The 25,469-nt window shown below is 38.2% G+C and overlaps 1 pseudogene; it reads left to right on the top strand.

Annotated features, from left to right (window-relative positions):
• Positions 1–20,662: 20,662 nt before the first annotated feature.
• Positions 20,663–25,469, top strand: part of LOC114653073 (tigger transposable element-derived protein 1-like) — a 47,231-nt pseudogene continuing 42,424 nt past the window's right edge.

Below are 25,469 nucleotides of genomic sequence, written 5' to 3'. Positions count from 1 at the left end.
ATGCCATAGCATCTCAATTGGATTCAGGTCAGGACTTTGACTAGGCCACTCCAAAGTCTTCATTTTGTTTTTCTTCAGCCATTCAGAGGTGGATTTGCTGGTGTGTTTTGGGTCATTGTCCTGTTGCAGCACCCAAGATCGCTTCAGCTTGAGTTGACGAACAGATGGCCGGACATTCTCCTTCAGGATTTTTTTGTAGACAGTAGAATTCATGGTTCCATCTATCACAGCAAGCCTTCCAGGTCCTGAAGCAGCAAAACAACCCCAGACCATCACACTACCACCACCATATTTTACTGTTGGTATGATGTTCTTTTTCTGAAATGCTGTGTTCCTTTTACGCCAGATGTAACGGGACATTTGCCTTCCAAAAAGTTCAACTTTTGACTCATCAGTCCACAAGGTATTTTCCCAAAAGTCTTGGCAATCATTGAGATGTTTCTTAGCAAAATTGAGACGAGCCCTAATGTTCTTTTTGCTTAACAGTGGTTTGCGTCTTGGAAATCTGCCATGCAGGCCGTTTTTGCCCAGTCTCTTTCTTATGGTGGAGTCGTGAACACTGACCTTAATTGAGGCAAGTGAGGCCTGCAGTTCTTTAGACGTTGTCCTGGGGTCTTTTGTGACCTCTCGGATGAGTCGTCTCTGCGCTCTTGGGGTAATTTTGGTCGGCCGGCCACTCCTGGGAAGGTTCACCACTGTTCCATGTTTTTGCCATTTGTGGATAATGGCTCTCACTGTGGTTCGCTGGAGTCCCAAAGCTTTAGAAATGGCTTTTTAACCTTTACCAGACTGATAGATCTCAATTACTTCTGTTCTCATTTGTTCCTGAATTTCTTTGGATCTTGGCATGATGTCTAGCTTTTGAGGTGCTTTTGGTCTACTTCTCTGTGTCAGACAGCTCCTATTTAAGTGATTTCTTGATTGAAACAGGTGTGGCAGTAATCAGGCCTGGGGGTGGCTACGGAAATTGAACTCAGGTGTGATACACCACAGTTAGGTTATTTTTTAACAAGGGGGCAATTACTTTTTCACACAGGGCCATGTAGGTTTGGATTTTTTTTCTCCCTAAATAATAAACACCATCATTTAAAAACTGCATTTTGTGTTTACTTGTGTTATATTTGACTAATGGTTAAATGTGTTTGATGATCAGAAACATTTTGTGTGACAAACATGCAAAAGAATAAGAAATCAGGAAGGGGGCAAATAGTTTTTCACACCACTGTATTTGCCAATAACTCTACAATTTAATGTTCTCTGTAAGCAGTGATATGCAAAATGATTCATGTGAAACTGAATTGAAAGAAAAATTGCAAAACAAATGGTGTTTCACTTTCAGTGAAATTCATGCCTTTGACATAACAGGAAAGGAGTTTAGTTCTGTATGGAAGCAATAAGTAAAGATCTCTAGTAAAAAGAAAAAAACAGGCTTATTTTCTGTCACATGTAGACATTTTGTTGAGCCACCAGACTTGTTCCAGTAGAATGATTCCCACTTTGCCAATTCTGATGACAGTCTTGGTGTTTGCAATCCTAAGAAACATTGGAGAAATAAAAGAAACTTGAAGCTCTTCAGCATTTGAAGAGTGTATATCTTTAAACTCTTCTTCAGGAATCAAGAAACAGGAAAGGGTGCTGGCTAAGTAATGGACTGTCTTGGGAACTTCCCAGGTAGTGAGATTTTCCTTTATGGAAAATATAGTAATGTGCATGATGATGCGTTTTAGTGTGTTTTTGTCTTCAAAATGTGCAGCATGTCACATTTTTACAAAATGCCCTGTACTCCTCTGTGGTGATGTGTAAGACAGGCATAAATAAAATTGATTTCATTGAGGTATGACACATTACATGCTTTATGCAACTGCAAAAAAATGCAGGTAAGCATGGAATTGTGAATTATGATTTAAGGAGCAATATTTCTTGTTTTCTACTTTAAGAAAACTTCAAAACCTCCAAAAATTCTTTTAGTGAGTTTTGCATTTTAATTTTGTGACCATTTTGTGTCTAGTATCCGTTTCATTCACCACTACATGTAAGGCACCACTCTCACTGGCACCACACACACCAGTTTTGGGCACATTTCTCTCATTTCCACATGGATTTGCTGCTTCAGTTGTTTTCATTTTATCCATTATGCATATCTTGATTACTGTGCTCTCAGCCATTTATCAACATGAGCAGCACATGGCACATTTTATCAATAGTGAATGTGTTCTACAACATATTTCTTATACCTGTGTTTGGTGTGTATTATTTGATTAATGTATATTTATGAATATTTTTGACTTTTGCTACCTACAAAATAAAATTCTTAATACATATAGACTGATTTTCTTTGGCTTCTATTAATTAATTTTTGTAATTTTTATATGTCTGACAACTTCCATAGTAACTAACAAGAACAATATATATAAAATTGCTTATGTAGGTTATATGTCATTGTAGCATAGCTAGCATAATATGTGAATTGAACTACAGTATGTTTATTGTAGCTTAAAGCAGTACTTCCTACTCACTAGGTTGCACTGCAAATATTTTAAATACCTTTGTATTTCTGTGATGTTTTTCCTCATATGTTTCTTTAATAATTTCTGTCAGCTCATTCCCTCTATGTATTATAAATAGGTTGTGGTACAAGAGTCAGGTTCTTAGCCCAGTTTAGCAAAGAAGATAACACAATAAAGTTTAAACATCTTCACACTTCAAGGAAGTAGTAGGCCCACATACCCCATGGGATAATAATTTATGCAGGGCAGCCAAAAATGTACCAGAACTGCATCCTGCAATGGCAGGATATAAAGCTTACAAGCACAGGACATTTAACCACAAGCTACCATTTAATTTACAGTAGGTGCTGACCCTTTTCACATATTTCTTCAGAAATAAATATACAACGGGGAAAGAACAATGGCAGCAAAAATCCATCATTTTTCAAATGCACAATGAAAAAAAGGAGAATGCAGAATCAGAAGAGGAATAGTATGCTTTTTACCTAAGTTCAACCAAGTTTTAAAAACAGTATGCTTAGTTGTGAACAATCAAGAACAATATGGGTACAAGCCAAGGAAAGTCATTCATAGTAAGTCATGAGTTCAGAGTAAAGAGAATATTGAAGGTGACCTAATAAAGTGTGACCAGTTGGGGGTGCTAGTGAACCCCGAATATAGATAACTCAACACAATTCCAGGTTCAAATAATCCATCCATCCATCCATCCTCTTCCGCTTATCTGAGGTCGGGTCGCGGGGGCAGCAGCTTGAGCAGAGATGTGAGCAGAGATGCCCAGACTTCCCTCTTCCCGGCCACTTCTTCTAGCTCTTCCGGGAGAATCCCAAGGCGTTTCCAGGCCAGCCGAGAGACATAGTCCCTCCAGCGTGTCCTGGGTCTTCCCTGGGGCCTCCTCCCAGTTGGACGTGCCCGGAACACCTCACCAGGGAGGCATCCAGGAGGCATCCTGATCAGATGCCCGAGCCACCTCATCTGACTCCTCTCGATGCGGAGGAGCAGCGGCTCTACTCTGAGCCCCTCCTGGATGACTGAGCTGCTCACCCTATCTTTAAGGGAGAGCCCAGACACCCTGCGGAGAAAACTCATTTCAGCCGCTTGTATTCGCGATCTCATTCTTTCGGTCACTACCCATAGCTCATGACCATAGGTGAGGGTAGGAACATAGATCGACTGGTAAATTGAGAGCTTTGCCTTACGGCCCAGCTCCTTTTTCACTACGACAGACCGATGCAGAGCCCGCATCACTGCGGACGCCGCACCGATCCACCTGTCGATCTCACGCTCCATTCTTCCCTCACTCGTGAACAAGACCCTGAGATACTTGAACTCCTCCACTTGGGGCAGGATCTCGCTCCCAACCCTGAGAGGGCATTCCACCCTTTTCCGGCTGAGGACCAAGGTTCAAATAAATGTTTTTTAATCTACACTGCCTGAAACTGCAATCCAGCCAATACAGACTTTAATTGCTTGCTTTCTTTCTTTTCTCTGTCCTTTTTCAATGAGGTTTGCCTCCTGATTCTGATTCCCTGAGCTATGGCAGCAGGCTAATTTTAAGGTGAATCCAGGAGCACTTCCGGTGATGTGATGTGCCCAATTGGAAGTACTTCTGGGTTATAAGAAAGCCAGGGAGCACCTCCCCTGGCAGCACCCACTATCATCTCCCAGCGATCCCTAAGGGGCTGTGCTTCTTACAACTCCCATGCAGCCCTGTGGGTGTCCAGACTGGGACCCTATATGAGGGACATTGCCACCGAGTATAATGGAGGATGAACTGCTTCCTTTCATTCTCTCAGTAGCCTTCGGGCATCCCAATCAGGACGGAAATCATAAGGTATCCCGGCCGAGTAATGCTTCAGTTTATTCCATCCTTCTGTTATGGCATCCCAGCCGGAATTCCTCCTGGGCAGGACCCCATCCATCTTCTGGGACATCTACAAAAGTTATTTGTTATACATGTAAAGGACAATTTAAAAAGTCAAATATATATTGTATAAAAATGAAGCAACCAACAATTACTAACAGTAGAAATGGAATAAATTGCCTCTTTGAAACATTTGGTTTTAAAATACCATCACTGCTACACTGCCATCAGAATAAAAATAAGAAGGATTTTACATATAACAGACAGAAACAACCATCCCTTAGTAAAGAATGCACATTTCTTTTAAGAAGATAGCAAAAGTTCTCGCCAGCTCCAGATTCAGGAGGTTTTGAAGGCAGAGAAGTAAATGTACTGCTACTGTACTGCTAGAGATGGAAGGAGATGGCAGGCCACAGGGGCAAACAATTTAAAGAACCAGGAGAAGTCAAAAGACAAGTGAGAGTCAAAACCAGAAAGTCAAAAAGATCAATTGTTAAAACCAAAAAACTAACTTGAAACTAGAACTTTTGCTAGAAGTCAAAAAATATGCAGCATTCTTAAGCAAAATACACAAGAAGGCCTTTATGATGCATCCACAATCTTGGACACACATCTTCTGCAGAGTTGGCTTTTAAAGCAACATTTGACATCATATAGTGCAACCTTCACAACCGCCCAGTAACTGACAAAAAATGGTACCACTCATAGATAATAAAAAGGATTTATGAATAATACAAACATAAAATTAATCAAATTGACTTTGCTCTAGGCTAATAATATACAGCAGTTAATAAAAAAATGTATCTATGTCCAAAAAAAAGTTTAAATTTCAGCATATCGTCACTACTACATTGTTCATGTGACATTGCTGTAGGTCGACAGTTATGCCACCCACCTCCAAAGCTGGGATCAACATATCTGTGAGAATCGATGCTTTAAGAAGGTGACCCAGAACATCCAAGTAGACTTATTAAACTGGAAGTAAGTTTATGGGCAGGTAGCTGGAGGACACTGAGACACTATTGAGGTAAAGCAAAAGAAATTTTAAAAAGTAGAAAAGGTAGTAATGTTGAAGCTGACATAAACTGAAAGTTAAAATTTAAACTATACAAAAACATGAGCAAAATAGGGGTCATAATTACAATAACAAAACTTACAAACGTGAGAATGAAAGAAAGCAAAACTTTAAAAACAAGAACTAGATTCAAGAAGAGTGCATGGTGCCCTCTTAAATCTATACCTTTCTCTATACTGTATATCTCTCTCTATATAAAATCCAACATATGTCTGTCTGTCCACTTTTCACGAGAGAACTACTTAACAGATTTAGATCAAGTTTTTTTCCATAATTTGCTTGAACATTCCGGTTGATTTTGCGACTTCTCTCATTGCGCTTAATATCAGAGTTCGCTTACAGGAGAGATTTATTTTTGCTAATCCGAGAGAGTGGCTACGGGCTGAGGGGAGGGGGAACATGACATAAGGAGTGGGGACCCAGGCGGGGCCCTCCTCACTCATGTGCCAGCCTCCGCTCAAGTCTGTCTATCTCTTGCCACGTATTGGAGCAGACCTTGCCTCAGCTTAGCTAGCGATACCTGTTTGTTCAACAGACATTATCATCTACAGATTGTTAAGGAGTAATGTTTGATAATTTTGAAAGAGAGATCAGAGCTACGTGTGTTTTAGAAAGTAGCTGCTGATTGCCAGAGATATCACAGCCATGTGCTTCAGCAAGCCCCCCGCGTCAGAGCTGAACACGGTCAGATACAGTGTCAATGTTTGACGTTGGAGCGTACCTACCTTCCACTTGGCCAGAATTACATTTTTTTTTAAATTGATTTTTAGTTTGTCCTCTTTCACTACTATGTGAGCGGAGCCAAGGGACACAGCTAGTAATAAATAAATTAGACGTAAAATGGCTTCAAGTGAAAGCTGAGTAATCACTGGCCACAATGGCCATTGGTCATAGTGCTTCAGGGTAAAAGTAAATCTATGCCTCAGAAAATCTGAATCGTAACTTTTGTCAACATTTCTGTTTGGTTCAGGATTTAAGAAGCCCTTACTGCTCAAGTAACACTTCTGCTTCATTTTAGTTGTCTCGCTTGTTAAGATTTTGAACCCTTATTGCTTATTTTAGTCTTAAAAAGCTGTAGTCTTGTTTGTTAACTTTAGTATTAGCAATAAGATGCAAATGACAAAAGAAACCAGCCTTTCTCCATTTAGCTTGTTGTCATTTACACTTGAGTGTATTTCGTGTGCTTTTTGGTTTAATTAAATACTTGGAAGGAAAATGAAGAAAATAAAGTGAAGAACTGAGAATTACTCATCTGTTTTAGACTTCAAATCATTTGGATGATATTCTTAGAAAGCAAACAAAAACTAGAATATGAGAGTGAGTTAAATCACTAACAAGCCATGAAATTAAATTATTGGCAAGTATTGTTTTCTAATTGACAAACCGGGTTAGAACAAAAACCTGCAGCCACTGCGGCCCTCCAGGACTGACTTTGCCTAACCCTGATCTAGGGCATCCAAAGACCCACAGGTTGAGCAATATTGGTCTATAGTGACCCAGACTTTGAAAAATAAAATATGTAAAATCTATCACTGGAATGCACCACCCTTTCTTGACATACTTAAAAATGGAAAGGGTGGAAAGAGAAAGTCTTTCTGTAAGAGTCAAACCATTTAAGTTAATGTTAATGGTAAATTCACATAAGTTTGTGCTCAATTTGAATAGAATTTAGGTTTCATAAAAAAAATGAAAGATATATTTTATCCCCCATAACCTAACACATTAACGGAATGTCCTTAATTTTCTGCTATATGTTTATGTAATGACCTCGGATTGTAGTTGGACAACTGAATAGAAACATCAACTGTTAGGCAGAAAGTTTAAAGGGCACGTACAGTAGTTTCTGATCATTGCGTTAACAAGCTTATCTAACAAGCTTGATGGAGTCAATGGTATCATTTTATTCTTAATATTTACCATGCTCTTAATAGTGATAGACTTGGAGGTGCTGCTTGCCAGCAACAAAATTATATCTGATTAGCAAGTTCTGGGTCTTTCTAATTAAAATATTGATTCTCCCTGTTATAGGATTTTTGAGTTGTCATTTAACTGTTGGGAGACAACTGCAGTGTGTTAGCCCTGTTTCCTCCCTGCTCTATAGGTTTAGGTTTCACTTCTAGCTTTGCCAGTGTCTGTGCAGAGATTTAAGGTTTTCCCTAAATTATGTGCATTTTGTTAAGATAGGTATGGTTTTAAATGTGTGCGGTCACATCTAGTGCTCCTTTTAGCCTAATAGCACCTGCTAGCAAGATCCACATCCTTTTAATACCTTAATGAAAAGTTAATTCTGCAAATGGGTGGGTAGATGAAACCTGAACAGAACATATATAGATACTCATTGAATACTCCAGTACTCAGATAAAATAGATTTGAAAAGAGTAAAGTCTACCACCACAACGATAAACTTGAATATGAATTTTTAATATGTAGGCACCATGTCATGTATCCTATGCTCCTATGGATGGCAAAGATAAGGATCTGTTGATACTGCATATGTGTTAATCTGGTCAATAAATAAAAAGGAATGGAAAATGTTAGTTGGTGGTGGTGAAATGTCAAAATCCAAAATGAAAGAAATGTGTTAATGAAATTCAGAAAAGAGCATGGAAAATAATAAAAAAAAAACAGTAGGAGAATGTGATGAAAATTAAATCAAAAGTCTGAAGGACTGTCTGTAAGGGGACACGATGCGTACTCCAGCAGACATACTGCTACGCAAGTGTTGTACTGTTTATACTTGCAGGAGTACTTTACGTAAATCTGAAAGATTCCACCAGGCAGCAGTGTGAGATATCATCACGGTGAGAAGACATATGGCTTCGCGGTGTTGTGAATTGCCTGAAAGATCCATTAAATTCTGAGGACACCTTGCCACAATATCCCTGAAAAGGATGTTTAATGATTACATCCATCATTCCAGGGATGTGCCCATTCCAGCTAGCACTGGGCATGAGGCAGAAACAATCCCTGGATGGGGCATCAGCTTATCTCAAGGTGAACAGAAGCACACACATATACTAATGTCATTTTAGCGTCACCAAATACCCAAACCATCATGTCTTTGGAAGGAATCCGGAGCACACTGTGGAAAACAGGCAAACTCCAGGCAGGGAACACCAGGGACATGACTCCCTGCGAGGCAGCAGTGCTACTGCTCTGCCGCTGTGCCATCCCCACATGTGTAATTATTAACAGTATTCATTATTTAAATAAAGTTAACGACTCAACTGTAAAATGTAACGTACATACTTGAATGCATTTTATCATGAAAGTGATATCAAGTATAAATCTAAGGATTCTACATGTGCAGAGAGCTGGAACATCATGAATTTTAATGTGTTTTGTGTGGCGATTGCTTCTTGCCGCTGCTGTCAGCACAAGAGGAAGCCCCAGAAGCATGTATCAATTAACCCACTTGGTCGGTTTTAAGTAGACGTTTACAATTAAGGTTAATGATAAAATAAACTTCAAGGTTAAAGTGGACATTTTGACATTAAAGCAGAAATTTCCACTTTTATCAGAAAATACACCTTTCACTTTGTCCTTAATTTATTTCTCTGTGGCTCAAATACGCTGCCGTACATTCTGATGCTGTTGTGAAGGTGCAAAAAAAAAGACGGCACAGAAGATGGTATGTGAGACTTTTAAAATGTATCGCATCATTACGTTAGGGAATATGTGACCCTTGAATATAAAAGCACCATGAATGCATTTGTACATCAGCATTTTGCTTCACCATATCAAACCATTCATCAAATAGCGAAGCACGCACATCTATCCTGTAGGATCTGCAAAGCGGCTTTCTTGTCACATGTAGATAGTAAACAGAGACACCGACGTCACGTTCCAACTTGATCACACTGCGCCCCCGACATTTTGCTGATATTGCAACTTGCACACATGTCATGTTCATTTCTGAGGACGTGCTCAGAGGACGTGTCTAATGAATGCTGGGCACGCTTGGCAGCCATGATGCATGCACAAATGTGTTTTGAACATGAAGTATAAACTGGCCCTTGTATAAAAGAGGTGAGAAAGAACTTTGTAAGTTGTGGAAGCTGTATGCGGTTTGTTGGTGGTTGTAGTTTGTATTCGTCTGCAAATTGTCTTCTATTTGTAAAGGCCTGGGTGCATAAACTAGACAAAACCATCTACAGTATGCAGGGCTGGGAGGATGTGGGAGTGTATGGTGTGAAAGAGCTCGCTGTAGAACTCTCTATTACAGGACATCACCAATAGCTTTATTTAGTAATGTTATAAAGGAAATTTAAGCTGGTTCAATCAAAGCAAAAAACTGGTGGAACTGCTGGCACCAATGCCTAAAGTTATTACCTATTTATTATGCAGTGGATTTGAATAAATCTCTACCAAACATAAAACAAAGGATTGCAATTACTTTTACTCACTGAAAAAGTACAGTCTTTTCTGTTTGTCTGTTTCTCACTCATTCTACAAAACAGCATCTCTCTGAGCTATACTGTAACAATAACAACAACATTTATTTATATAGCACATTTTTATATAAAAAGTAGCTCAAAGTGCTTTACATAATGAAGAAAAGAAAAATAAAAGACAAAATAAGAAATTTAAATAGATAAATTGGGGTTGATTCTGTGGTTAATCTATTTTTTTTAATGCTTTTTGTAGTTTTGTTACTTCAGAAAGCCATTAATTGTGATAGTTGAATTGTATTGAGAAGTTAATGGCGATCTGCAGGAGGGCACTGTTAGCTTTTTCAAAAATGGAAGACTGTGCATTTCAGATTGTATTATGGGTATTGCATTCAATGATCTGTCCCTTTGAAATGTTATTGTAAACTCCTGGCCGAATCTTTTTCTAATCTGAATCATTCGAGTTAACTTTATTGGATAAACTTATGGATTTTTATAAATACTTGTATGAGGGGAAGAGATAGTGATGTGTTACAAAAGAAAAGTTTAGCAGAAGTCCAATAATCATGAAACATTGTACCACAACTTACCTTGATGGATGTGAACACAACCACAGATTTAAAAAAGTAAAATGTCCACAAAGAGAAAGATTACCAGTAGCACACTAGGCTGAATTATTGGACCTCTTTAAAGCCCACTTGATAGAAATTAAAATAACTTTACAGAAAGGTTAAATACCCCATATCTGCTGACAAAGCATAATTAATTTCATTTGAGTAAAAGGAGAACAAAAATAATGACTCATTACTCTACAGAGTCAGGACTACAAACTCCAGAGCAAGGAAATTCCTGAAAGTTTAAAACAATTGGCAATAGAAATAATGGAACAAAAGCAAGTGTGAGTGATTTCATGGATACTGAGTCACTGAAAGTTTCAGTCTGCTATGCAATGCATTAGTGTACACCAAAGAAAGGAAATACCAAGTCATTATGCCAGACCTTGACATCAAGAAAGCATTTATCTTGTGGGTATTAAAATAGTAGGTTTTATAAAGACTATAATAAAATATTCCACACACCCCCTTAAAGAAATGAAACAAGCAAAAGCATAATCACTGATCATTTAAGTAAAGATGTGCAAATACAAAGTGGGTTTAAACAATAGTGTCCATTCCCCTCGAGGCTTCTTATATTCTGCAAGGAAGGTGTGGCTCACAATTTAAGAAGGAAAATCAATGGTTTGCATTTCTGTGAAAGAAGACTTCAGCCAGCAAGGTGTGTCTTATATAGAAAAGAGTGTTTGGTGTTATTCACGTATATAATATTAAAAAAATACATCATGATACATTTGTGACTAAAATAAAACTGGAAAAATATAGTGCATGCAAAGAGGTATGGAGGCAGAAGTAAAAATATTAGAACATTAACGTTCCATGAAAAAAAAAGATATTCCACGCAGCATATCCTTATTCATATTCAATTTTGCAAAATATAGCTGAATCATGGACTTTATCTTGCAGTCTTTCATTTTTTTTGTAATGGGGACAATGTTGCACACAATCCACTGTAAAAGACAGCATGTATGGCCTGGTGTCCCTGAAGAGATATAGTAGGTTCCAGTCCATTGTCTGGCCGAGAGCACATTAGAAGAAAAAAACAAGAAAAAATGAATGATGTTCTCTGCCAGTCAACTGGTTAAACTGGTGTCCCTGGTGGGGCAAATTCAGGTTCCTTACCAGGTGGAGAGGCCAATATAGTGATAGAATTCATTGGAAGTTATCCTGTGCTGACCTTTTACTCCCCCGATACGCTAGATGGCAGCATTCCTTGGTTAGGATGCCCACCTGGACACCCACAGAGTATGCTGGGGCCTGTAGTTCCTTGGGACCGCCTTGTTGAGCTCTATGGGGTCCACCAGGGGGAGCTACTTGTATTCACAATCTTTACATTCGGGGACTTCTGTTTGATCCAGAAGTGCTTCCAGCTATCTATGCCCTGGCACCGGTTTCAGATAAAAGGAGCTGTTATGCTTTAGCCAGGCGAGTTGGAATTGAGTGCAAGAAGGAAAAAAAGCTCGCTTGGGAGAAGTGAAAGAAAAAACAAATGAGAAAAAGAGAGACAGTGTTAGCAAAAAGTGATTTCTTGGCAGTTATACAAAGAGTGAGAAGTCTTTTGTAAGGTATTGTTATTAATAAACCTTGTATTTGAAGCCAGATTTGTGTCTATGCCAGTAGCTCTCAATCTGTGGGGCGGGCCCCCCTTGGGGGGCACGAAGTAACAAAAAGGGGGGCGCAAAGATGTGAAAAAAAGAAAACAACAATCAAAAATATGAAAAATACATCTATTGAAACCAAAACAAATTAACTTAAACTACATTCTGATACCAGAAAAATAAATATGGTGTTAGATAAATGTCGATAAAAGTTAAATAGGTGTAATAAAATATGCATCTATGATATATCATTAATTAAAAAAGAAGAAATTAGTATTAGTGGGCTCCTTTCAAAAAAACGCTAGGGGGGGCGTGATTAAAACTGTTATGAAAACTCGGGTCGCAAATACTTAAAGGTTGAGAAATGCTGGTCTATGCAGTTGTGTCTGGGGCAAGGTTATTATAGTTTTGCTTTTTTATATTAGTTTTTATTTTTATATTTTTTCTGACCTTACTTGGAAATTCAGTTTAGTTTTAGTTTTCCTTCATCGTGCATTTTTAGTTTTAATTTGGTTTTTATTTCACAAAGATATTTCTATTTTATTTTTATATCTATTAGTTTCAGTTTTAGTTTTAGTAATTATGGCATGGAGCTCCTATGGAGTTTTGTTTTGTGTCATGATCAGACAGAACTGTACACTTAACAGATATGGATATGAGTTTAATGTTAATGGAAGCTTATTACACTACATAGTTTGCAAAAGTGATTGGTCAGTAACAATATGCTGATCTTGTATGATGACCTAGGCAGTCTTTTGATCAGTGTCATTTTATTTTCAAAAATCGGGAGTGATCTCCCCTCGACTTTCTCATGTACTCAGATATGGGAATGGATATTTGAGGAGTAAACCGCAAGACAATGATTATATTATATACATTAAAAAACCATCAACAACAAATCAAATGAAATTAATAATATATTGAACAATTATTATAAAAGTGAAGTTGAATAAATTGGACTCTGCAGCTGCATGATTAAAAAAAAATTGAGTATGTGTTCAGGTAAAGTACCACTTCCGGTTGATGGATTTGGCCCTGGGTTTGCTTCCTGGGTCCTCCCTGTGTGGAATTTGCATGTTCTCCCTGTGTCTGCGTGGGTTTCCTCTGGGCGCTCCGGTTTCCTCCCACAGTCCAAAGACATGCAGGTTAGGTGGATTGGCGATTCTAAATTGGCCCTAGTGTGTGGGTGTGTTTGTGTGTGTCCTGCGGTGGGTTGGCACCCTGCCCAGGATTGATTCCCTGCCTTGTGCCCTGTGTTGGCTGGGATTGGCTCCGGCAGACCCCCGTGACCCTGTGTTCAGATTCAGCGGGTTGGAAAATGGATGGATGGATATAACAGACTTGTACATTGCAAGTGTATCACAAAGGTCTACATTGATTACTTTGATTTCAACCCATCTTAGACGGGTGGCACAGCTAGTTTTCCACTTAAAGTGTCACAAGTGGATTGTCCTACTTAATTAAGAATAACCACCTTTGACTTGTGCTCAGAAAACTGTGCCACATAAATGACCATCCTACTGGCATTCTTAATTACTTCTGTACACCTTTGGATAATGGACAAAAATCATGGTCTCAAATCATTTTATGGTGAAGGAATGAAAATAGATATAAGAACATAAAACAAATGAAAAACAACAACATTTATTTCTTTTTCATATAAAGCATGAAGCTCAGAATGCTTTACAAGATGTCAAAGAAAAAGTTACAAGAAAAGAAAAAAAACAAAAAGCTGCAAGGATTCCTAGTCCAAAAGACTGCCCAGCCCCCAGTTGATGTTCTAACTACCATAAAAGTACTTTATCCTTATTGTTTTTTAAGCTTTAATGCAGTGGGGCACGTCACCAGTTGGAGTATCTGCTTTATGTTCTAACATCGCAGGTGCCTACACAGTGCCTTGTTCACGTGGTGTTGGCGAAAGACGCCACCACAGAAAAAGAGGAAAAGGAAGCAGAGAAAAGTAGAGGGTAATAATGGTTCCAAATCCATGAATAAAATATTTCTATGCATGTATAATCTATTAGAAGTAGAACTAAAATTCAGCTATGCAAAAGCTAAATGAAAAAGTAGCTTTTTAGTTTTAATTTTTTAATGTTCCAAAGTATCAGCCTGGCATATCTCTATTGGTAATGTATTACAGATTTTTGCTGCCTATCAGCAACAGACCATCCCACCACTTGTTTTATGTTTGGCTCTTGGAATAATAAACAAACCACTATTCTAAGATCTAAGGTTACAACTTGGAATGTAGGGGGACAGGCAATCCAACATAAAGGGAGGAGCTTAATAAAGTAAATTCTAAAACACACAGATCCCCAGTACAAGTACAGTATTCTTCTTCTTCTTTCGGCTGCTCCAGTTAGGGGTTGCCACAGCGGATCATCTCTGCATATTGATTTGGCAAAATTTTACACCGGATGCCCTTCCTGATGTAACCCTCCCCATTTAACCAGGCTTGGGACCGGCATAAAAAAACACACTGGTTTGTGCATCCCCTGTGGCTGAGTTACAAGTACAGTATTCTAAAAAATGTGAAATATCCTGAAATGTTTTTTTTTCTGGAAGACAATTTTCTGGGTTTTTTTTTTCCTTCTGATATCTGGAAAAACCTGCAGAGAATTAAACTGAATGATTTAGAATTTGAATGAAATATTTGCCTTGTGGGATGTACAGTATTATATTCTACATGGTAAAGGGATAACCATATAGAAAGAACAAGTCCAGATCTTTAAACAAGTAAGAATATACCTTTGCCTATTTATTGCATCATGAGGCACAAATGCATTTCTATCTGAAGACAAAAATAGATATCAATCAAGCTGACATTCAAGGCTGGGAATATATTGTGCCATTGCTTTCACTGTAATTCTCTGTAATTAAATGTAATGCTGCACATTTAAAATTTGAAACCAAAAATGTACCTAAATGTGTAACTCACTATGGATAAAGGCTTCTAACAAAATATACTTTAACAATAATTGAACGACATGTTAATGGTTTGTCCTTAATGTTCAGCTTTATCTCTGTGTGCCTATAGAATGACCTCAGATTATACTTAGACAGCTAAATAGAAACATCAACTGTTAGGCAGAAAGGTTAAGAGCTTGCTGTAGAACTCCAAAGTTCAGGACATCACCAATAGATAGATAGATAGATAGATAGATAAATAGCAGTGCTTGGTAATGTTATGAAGTCAATTTAAACTAGGTTCATTCAAAGCAAAAAAAAAACAGTGAATCTCTTGGCATCAAAGTCTAAAATTAATACTGAATTAATATATAGTAGATTTCAATAAATGTTATGTAAAACATAAAAGTTTGTGGTTACTTTTACTTACTGAAAACACAGTCCTCTGTTGGTCTGTATCTAGCACAAGTGTATCTGTTATCTCTGCTGTGTTACACAAACAGAAGGACAAGCTTCTGAATCAGTTTATTGTAATTTTTTTTGGTTTTGTTTGAGGTTTAAGGTATTTTACCTTTTCAGGATTATGAAATCAGTTTGGCCCAAAAAGCTCTTGTCTGATGAAATCCAAGTCTTTTAAGCCTACATTCACGCAGTAGCTAAAAGTGACTCAATCTTCATTTTCTCTATCTTGATTTTTGCTTTGTGTATGTTGTATTTGTTTTTGGGTTTTTTTTGACTGCTCAGATAAATTTTGTGACTGATCCAAATCTGTCTGTACTGGGTGTCCCACATGCACAAAATGAATAAAACAATTTTGTCAGAGACAGGCAAACTATAAGATGCTGGTTGCTGCATTTATTCACAACGGTTCAGTGAAGGACACGTGCAAATTCATCATCTAAGGGTGGCAAAGAAGAGATTCAAGAACCAAAAGATCATACATTTTGGTTTAAGCACATTTATTCCTGCCAGTTGCTTCTCCACATAAAAACAAGTTGCCTAAAGGACAGGAGACAGGATTGGTGAGAGTGATGTGGGCGGTTTGGATGCAGGAGCAGTGTAAATAATTTATAAAAAATTTTTAATCCATCTCTATTTTTGTTAATCACTCTTCTCCAATAACTGGTTCTTTGTCATATAAGAGTGAAAAATAGTGTGACTTGAGCTTCTGCATTTTGATTTCAGATATCAAATGCAAGGTTATAAGTGTAGGCAGTTTCTAATGAATGTTCAATTGTTCCCAACAACACGTCGACATGAAAAAGAATAACAATCAGAAACAACCAAAATGACAGTAATGACTCAATAGATTAAATAAACCACATTAAGGACACTTCAAACTAAATGACATCTATTAACTGCAGTGAAAATGGAAAAAAGCTAAGTTCTGTATTAACAGGATCCTAAGATATCATTGACAGTTTCCAGCATTTAACATTTTTATTAGATTGTGTTTTATTATTACATTTTGTTCTTTCTTTTTTCTTTAAAGAAATAAATTGTGGAAAGTTCACAATTCATTGTGCAAAATGAATGTATAATTAATCTTATTGCTTACAATGGGACTACTGAGGTACTGAGTGATTTGGAAATTGCAGAGAGAGAAGTACTTTTCAGATTAAATTGAAATCAAACTAATCGCCAGGGGCCTCGTGTATAACGCCTTGCATAGAATTCATATTAAAACATGGCATCTGAACAAAACAAGAAGTGTGTGTACGAACAAAAAAATCAGATGCATAAAAGTGTGTGTAAGCAAAGTTCTACACACTTTCCCTTTATAAATCCCAATGAGCGTCAATTTTAACACACATTCATGCTCCTGCAGTCCCACCCTAACTCCTTCCAGAATTTCTCTTATTTGAATATGCAATTCAATATAACTAGCCCCTTCCATTCAGTGTTTCATTAAAAGACAATGGCAAAAGCAAGTGTAAAAATGAAGAATTTAAGCGAATGTGAAATGGAGATCCTGCTCAGTAAAGTGGAGGCAAGGAAGAATGTACTATTTGGTGGCTTAAGCAATGGTATAAGTAACAAAATGTAATTGAAGGAATGGTACAGTGAACTGGTGGCACTCAGTTTAGGTGTGTTCAGAAAGTTGCACAGTGCCTGAAATAAAAAGAAGTAGTCAGATATCAAAGTGGATATGAAAAGGTGAACCACAGGTACTGTCTGAGTGTCAGCACCACAGGAGGAAGTAGCAGAATTCTGGGGCACACACCGTTTGAGCATGGACCTGCTGCAATTTTTCACGGGTGAAGGGGACTCACCACGGGTGACAGTGAATTTTGATTTTTTTTTCACTTACCATTATCCATACACGTATAAATAATTTGCATGTTTAATGGACAAACAAGCAGGCAGCAGATGTGATATTACTGTTTTTTTCTATTTCAGACAATATTACAAAAGCTGACCCCCAGGGCATCTTTGGGTGCAGGCTTCGCAGACACTCTTGCCTCGGAAAATGATGAGCGACAATTTAGCCTTGATGCTGTTCTGGAATCACAAACTGCAATTGTAGTTGCTTTAAAAGATGTGGCCAATGAACTAAGAAATATAAATGCTGTATTATGTGATATTGACCACAAATTAAATTAGCTGGTTAAAAAAAATAAATGCTTCTGATTACCTGTGTTTACATTCTATAATTACATTTAAACAAAGTTATAACGCTGTCCAATTTGCTTGATTATTTGGTGGGTCAGGATCAGATTCATCATATTGCATCTCTACAGGTACTGGCAAGCCAAGATTGTGTGCCACATTATGCTGCATGCTATATGCTTGCACAATGCCACACACTTTTTGAGGACTATGGTTTATATGAAGCATATTAGTAGAGTGAAAATGCTTTCTATTTACATAAGCAAAGTCATTCTGTGAAGGTGCTTTTATAGTGAAGCAGCAGCACCAAAGACCACAAAAGATGGATTCTTTTTTTACTACACTAGAAAAGGCACCTGTGACTGTGCGAAGTTCACATTTTTCTAGGTGCTTCTGGTATAGATGATGTAATGCCAGCTCATTCTTTTAGTGTTTCATTGCAGGCTGATGTAAGTTGTCTAGCGCTGTTACAATATCAATGTGGGTGCAGTTAATCACTCAGTTTACATTTGGAAAACTGGATGTTGCTGGACTGTTGTGACTCGCTGGGCTGGCTACTTCAGCAGTTGTTCAAAGCTGATCCTCCAGTTAGGATGGTCCATGATTCTTTAGGCTGATCCTCCAATTAGCTGTGAACCATTCAATCTCACTGAGATTGCACAGGTGGTGAACCAGCTGAAGGAAGGGAAGGCTGCAGGGATCTGTGGTATCTGGGATGAATTTCTCCAAGCTGGTGGTAAAAGGCTTTCCTCCTGGCAACCAATCTTTTCTTCCATTTGGGAGACTGGTGTCATCCCAACTGACTGGAAAATTGGACTTGTTGTCCCTATTTGGAAAGGGAAGGGTGATCGCTTGGATTGCGACAAATACAGGGGGATAACACTGCTCTCGGTGCTGGGTAAGGTCTTTGCTATGGTCATCCTCAATGGGATTCGTGATCACTTGCTCCCCTACCAGCGACTAGAGTAGTCTGGTTTTACACATGAGAAGTCTACCATCGACCGCGTCCTGGCACTGAGGGTTCTCATGGAGTGCAAATGCAAATATCAGCAGAGTTTCATTGCAGCTTTTGTTGATTTTTGTAAAGCTTTCGACTCAGTTGATTGAGTTGCCCTGTGGGGCATCTTGAGGTTCGCGGAATCCCCTCAAGGTTGCTGGATATCATGGCTAGCATGTACACTGGTACTGTGAGTGCGGTGCAGAGTGGAGGCAGAGCCTTTGTGTTTTTCCTTGTTGATTCTGGAGTTTGTCAGGGTTGTGTTTTTGCTCTTACTTTGTTCAGTGCTTGCATGGACCAAGTGTTTGGCAAGGTCGTAGGGTTCAGCGGCTCTGGGAGATCTGTTGGTGAAGAAAGATTCACTGAACTTGACATTGCTGACGATGCTGTGATCTTCATGGAGTCAATAGAGGCTCTGATCGGGGCTCTCGAGAGACTGAGCCAGGAGTCTGAGTGTCTGGGCTTGCAGGTATCCTGGATAAAAACCAAGATCCATGCCTTTAATGACATCTTGGGCACAGCCATCAGCAGCGTGTCTGTCTGCGGAGAGAGTATGGATTTTGTCGAGAGGTTTACTTATCTCGGTAGTGACAATCATGTCTCTGATGACTCATCCTTTGATGTCAGCAGACAGATTGGGAAATCATGGGGGGTCATGAGGTCGCTGGAAAGGTATGTGTGGTGCTTCCGATATCTATGCAAAAGGATGAAGGTGCAAGTCTTTAGAGTCCTTTAGAGTCCTTTAGAGTCCTGGTGCTTCCTGTATGGTTGCGAGACATGGACACTATTCAGTGATCTCAGACAAAGACTGGACTCCTTTAGTACTGTGTCTCTTCGGAGAATCCTTGGGTACGTTGGTTTGATTTTGTGTCAAATGAGCAGTTGCTCATGGAGTTCCGAATGGTGGGACTGGAATGCGTGTCTGCCTGAAAGGTTGCCAACCAGGATCCCGAGCTGCTTCATCATGTGGTGGCTGCAGCAACGCACTGTACTAGTGCAAGCTCCCCAATCTAACCTGACATGATGTTGCTGTGAATTGTGCTTTGATGTTTGTCTGTTCAACCACAGTGTAAGGAAATTTTACATATCTGGATGACAAGTGAATAATACTATACCATACAGCTTGAATGGCGTGACTCAGTGATGACTTAGAAATCCTGATCGGTCAGCCAGCTCACATTGAAAAGCTCCTGTGGCTAAAAACCCAAGAGTGGACAGTACTTGCAAAGGAGCAGGTAGAAGACAATTCCTCAAAGTCTGTCTTTGTAAAGCTGGACCCAGTTCAGCACACAGCTCCATAAGGATAGCTCTTGGAAATTGAAATCAACTTAGAAGCCAGTCATCATCATGGGGCATGAAATCAGTATGATCTCTTAATATGTACTCTCTTCTGATTCTTCCATTTGAGATTTCTTCTAACAATGCTAACACAGCCATGGTAGTTGGAATAGTTTGGGTTTTCCATGCACAGTTATATTGTTACAGATTTATTGCAATCAAGTGCCTTAAATTTGTAAACAATATACCGGTACATTTAATTTCTGTGTATCTGATGAAGCCCGCATCATGCATGTGAATCTGAAAAAGAAAGGGAGACCACACAGAAACATTAGCATTGTTTAAGTCTGGGTTCCACTCGTTTGCAAAACAGAGCAGAAATATGCGTATGCATGGTGCGAGGCCACTGTGAAAATGTGCTTAGTTTTATGCCTAGTTTAGATTTTATACATCTTGAAGAGAAACAGGCACACACAATGTTTTTGTGTGTATGCACCGTTTGAAGCCCAAAGACCAGATAATATTTATCCACGAGTACCTAAAGAAGTTAGTTATTAAATATAAATGCTCTTGACATATATTTTTATGAAGTTACTGTGCACTGGGATAATTCTGAAAGAGTGGAAAATGACAAATATTATCCCGTTATATAAAAAGGATGATCTGGCAGATCCAAGTAACTATAGGCTAGTAAGCCTAATGTGCATCACAGAAATATTAATGGAAGGTATTATTAAGGATAAGATTGAGCCACACATGGCAAGAACAGGAGTTTTACTTAACAGTCGGGATGGGTTCAGATGAGGGAGTCATGCTTTTCTAACATGCTGGAATTCGATGAGGAAGCAACAAGAGGATACAACAAGAGTGGTGCTTATGATATTATTAATCTTGACTTTCAGAATGAATTTGATAAGTTCACATATGAAAGGTTGGATATTAAACTAAAAGTGAGAGTTCAGGGTGTATTGTGTAGATGGGTGCAAAAACACAGGAAACAGAGGGTTATAGTGTGAGAAATCTTATCAGAATTGGGTGAAGTTAAGAGTGTTCCACAGATGTCAGTCCTAGGGCCCATAAAAATTTTTTAAAATATATAAATGATCTGGACAGTAATGTAAATAACAAGCTGGTTAAGTCTGCAGGCGATATCAAGCTAGGTGGATTAGCAATCCATCAGATCATTACAGAGGGACATGGGTAGCATACAGGCTTTGGCTGATTTGTGTCAGATAAAAATGAATATAAGTAAAAATAGTATTAGATTTCAATAAGCAATGGGAGGTCTAAAACTTGAAAATACACCATATGAGAAGGATTTAGGAGTCATATTGGGCTCCTTGCTATCAACTTCTAGATAGTTGACGTTAAGACATTAAAAGAAGGCTAACAGAAATTTAAGCTATATATCACGATGTGTTGAGTACAAGTCCACGGAGGTTAAAAGCTTAAGCTTTATAATGTATCTGGAGTAGTTTGTGCAGTTTTGATCTCCAGGCTACAAAAAAACATAGAAGTGCTAGAAAACGCCCAGAGAAAATTGACTATGATGATTCCAGGGCTACAGTGGATGAATATGCAGAAAGATTAAAATAGTTGAGCCTTTTCAGTTTAAGCACTTAGAGATTAAGAGGTGACACAATTGAAGCTTATGAAATTATGAAGGGAATTAGTACAGTGGATTGAGACTGTTATTTTAAAATGATTTCATCAAGAATACTTGGTCATTGTTGGAAACTTGTTAATGGGAAATTTCTCACAAACATTAATAAGTTTTTCTTTACAAAGAGAACCATAGACACATGAATAAGTTCCCAAGCAGTGTGGCAGACAGTTGGAGTTTAGGGACTTTGAACACTAGACTTGATGTTGTTTTTGAAGAATTAATTGGCTAGGACTGACAAGAATTGTCTTCCTTAATTGCCTGTTCTCGTCTAAATTTTTCTAACATTCTAATGGAACATAATGACAGGCACAAGTGGTGAGATGATCCTGGCATATGAATTGTTTACATTAACATTTACAGATGGAAATAGTAATTAAACTTGTGTGTGATATTATAAGCATTAATATACATTAATGTGCAAGACCACAGTTAAAAAGCATGTCAGAGTCAAATTATTTTTCTAAAAGATATTGGTCTTCCACTCGCTTTTGAGAGGAGTTTTTTTAATCATCTATCTGATGAGGGTATGTTTTTGAAATCACTTTTGTAATGGCAACCAATTATTAAAAAAACAAACAAAAACACAGAGAAAGTAACATTATCAAATAAATATGTAACTTCTGTAAATCACAACTGAAAGCAATAATCCAATAGTGTGTTCTAAAATTATGACTCATGTAAGCTATTTGTAATAATGATAGAAAAAATTGTTTTCAGCTGCAGTCCATTTCAAAAGCACACATGCCTCATTTGTTATGATCAATATCCATCACGGCATACTAGTAAGAATTAATTGGAAAATAGTGTATGTTCTGCGTACAGCATTTGACTTCAGAGGAAGACTTCCTTTCTTTGAAAAATATAAATGTACAGCATATGTATGAATCTGTTTAACATGACTTGAGCTATGAAATAGATTTCAATAAACTAACATTTTAAACACCTTAAACACAGAAGGGTGGTTAGTGCCCCCATCTCCAGAGTCATAGCCCCATATTATGTATGGGAGCTTTGAACAATCTCCATGAGTCTGTTTGAACCTTTTTGGGGATCTATGATTTCTCCCAAAGACGAGGAGGTAAGATTTATTGGTGACTATAAATCACAGATCCAGCGTTCTGACTTTAGATAGGGTGCCTGGTCATTGTTATGTGGAATCTGTGTCTGTCTTTGTTTTCCTCCCACATCCCCATATGCATGTTAGTTAGGTTACTGGCAATTCCAACTACCCCACACGTGAGTTTTATTATTTGTGTCAATGGGGCCTGTGAAAGCTTGGTGCCCTGTCCATTGCTGTTTTTTACCTTTTCACCCTGTGCTGCTGCAGTAGGCTCTGACGCCATGCAACAAAACATTGGCTTAAATGGGTTTAAAAAAGTTGTGTTACGTTGTTACACATCACTTCAGCTTGACTGAATGTGTGAATGTTTCCTGTGATGGCCTGATGCTTGTCCTACCTCATGCCAGATACTACTGGCATAGAACTCAACTCTTGCAACCTATGAGTTATTTACTATAGATCGATGGACAAAAATGGAGAATTTATTCATTTAAAATTAAATCTACAATATGATAGAGTGTGGGGCGGCACGGTGGCGCAGTGGGTAGCGCAGTTGGGAGACCTGGGGACCTGGGTTCGCTTCCCGGGTCCTCCCTGCGTGGAGTTTGCATGTTCTCCCCGTGTCTGTGTGGGTTTCCTCCGGGCGCTCCAGTTTCCTCCCACAGTCCAAAGACATGCTGGTTAGGTGGAATGGCGATTCTAAATTGGCCCTAGTGTGTGCTTGGTGTGTGGGTGTGTTTGTGTGTGTCCTGCGGTGGGTTGGCACCCTGCCCGGGACTGGTTCCTGCCTTGTGCCCTGTGTTGGCTGGGTTTGGCTCCAGCAGACCCCTGTGTTCGGATTCAGCGGGTTGGAAAATGGATGGATGGATATGATAGAGTGTGAAGAAAATGAAGGGGTCAGAATTCTTTCTTAATCCACTGCATAAGTATAATACCATTAAAGGCATTTACAGTTAGCTTTAGAATATAATCAAAATACTCAAAGGTATACCTTCCTTTAATAGCCATTATTTCTATTTGCTTCTAAGATAATTGTTCTGCATTTCTGTACTCCTAGAACAATTTTCCATTGTATTAATTATTTATGAGTAAACTTAATTTATGAAACAAGCTTAAAAAGGTTATAATAAACTGCTGATCACTTTGTGAAAGCAAATGTTCTTAATTCCCATTTCATATCCTGCTATAAAATTGGCAATATTACTAAGAGAAAACAGTAGTATATTACTGTAGTTCAGCAGTTCTGGCTAAATCAACATATTTTGCATATGATGCTAATAATTTCCATATTCTGTAAGCACTGTATATGTCAAATGACAAACTTGGAATGTAAATAGATTATATGACCATTTTCTTTTGGTTAAAGGGAACAAATAATGTTCCAATAAAACAAATACAAGATAAAATAAGAATAAAATTAAGTTTGCTTTCAAATTGTGCATGTTATATCTCTGTTAGGGTTCCTCTCCTAACTGGTGTTCAATTCCATGTTTTATGTCCTTATTGTGAATTTTTGTGTCATTTATTTATGTTACTTTAGTTAATTATCTGCTTTGTTTTCTGTAAGTGTTATTTGCCTTGTGTCTTGTGGGCGGTTCCCCAAGGGGCGGGACCACATGCCAATCACCAGCCCTCAGCCCTATAAAGGAGTGGTTTCCCATAGTTCCTGGAAGTTTATTTTTTTTTATATTTTTATTTTATTAATTTTCATTGTAATCATTCCATACAAACAGATCAATTTATAACCCAACAAATTTGAAAACAAATCAAACCCCACCCCTGAGAAGGAGAGCTTAGCTAAAGGAAAATTTCTTTAAGCTTTTTAATAAGGCAACATTAGACAAAAGAAGGGGAGAAGTAAATATCTATATAAATAAGAGATGGAGAAGGGAGTTAAATGCAATAATAGTTAATTCTCTTATTCTAAAATAATATTGATTAAATCCTGCCAAGTTTTGAAAAAATTTTGTATAGATCCTCTAACTGAAAATTTGATTTTTTCCAATTTCAAATAATATAAAACATCGGTTTCCCACTGACTTATAAGAGGAGAATTAGGATTCTTCCAATCTAACAAAATAAGTCTGCGTGCCAAGAGTGTAGTGAATGCAATCACCGTTTGCTTGTCCTTCTCCAATTCCAGTCCATCTGGAAGGACACCAAACACAGCTGTTAGTGGGTTAGGAGGGATTGTGATACCAAGGCTGTCTGAGAGGCACTTAAAAATTTTTGTCCAAAATGATGTTAGTTTGGTGCAGGCCCAGAACATGTGACCCAGTGAGGCAGGAGCTTGGTTGCAGCGCTCGCAGGTTGGATCCTGGCCTGGAAACATTTTGGACAGTTTTAAGCGAGACAGATGAGCTCGATATATAATTTTGAGTTGAATAATTCTATGCTTTGCGCATATAGAACTCGAGTGAATTCTCTGCTTTGCTACCTTCCACTCCTTTTCTGATATATTGATTAAGAGATCTTCTTCCCAATGTCCTCTTGGATCTTTGAAAGGTAGGGACTCTAATAAGATTTTATATATTGCGGAAATAGTGTTTGTTTCCTCGGAATTGAGCAGTATTTTTTCCAGCATTGTGGAGGGTGCAAGGTGGGGGAAATCGGGCAATTTCTGTTTAACAAAATTTCTAATTTGAAGATAGTAAAAGAAATGTGTAGCTGGGAGGTTAAATTTTGAACGTAATTGTTCAAAAGATGTAAATATGTTGTCTATATAAAGATCTCTGAGCATTTTAATCCCAAAACTTTTCCAGGTATTAAAAACTGGATATACTTGCGAAGGTTGAAGAGTTTATTTTTGTTGTGCTTTTTCTGATTTTCTATATTTTGGACCTTCTGATCTGTTTATTGACTATGCCATTAGATTACTGTGTTGGAACTTACTGTACTTTGCCTT

Source organism: Erpetoichthys calabaricus, chromosome 6 (genome assembly GCF_900747795.2).
Source record: "Erpetoichthys calabaricus chromosome 6, fErpCal1.3, whole genome shotgun sequence".
Taxonomy (NCBI): Eukaryota; Metazoa; Chordata; class Cladistia; order Polypteriformes; family Polypteridae; genus Erpetoichthys; species Erpetoichthys calabaricus.
Note: the sequence above shows the minus strand (reverse complement) of the source record. Positions and strands in the feature narration are given on the sequence as shown.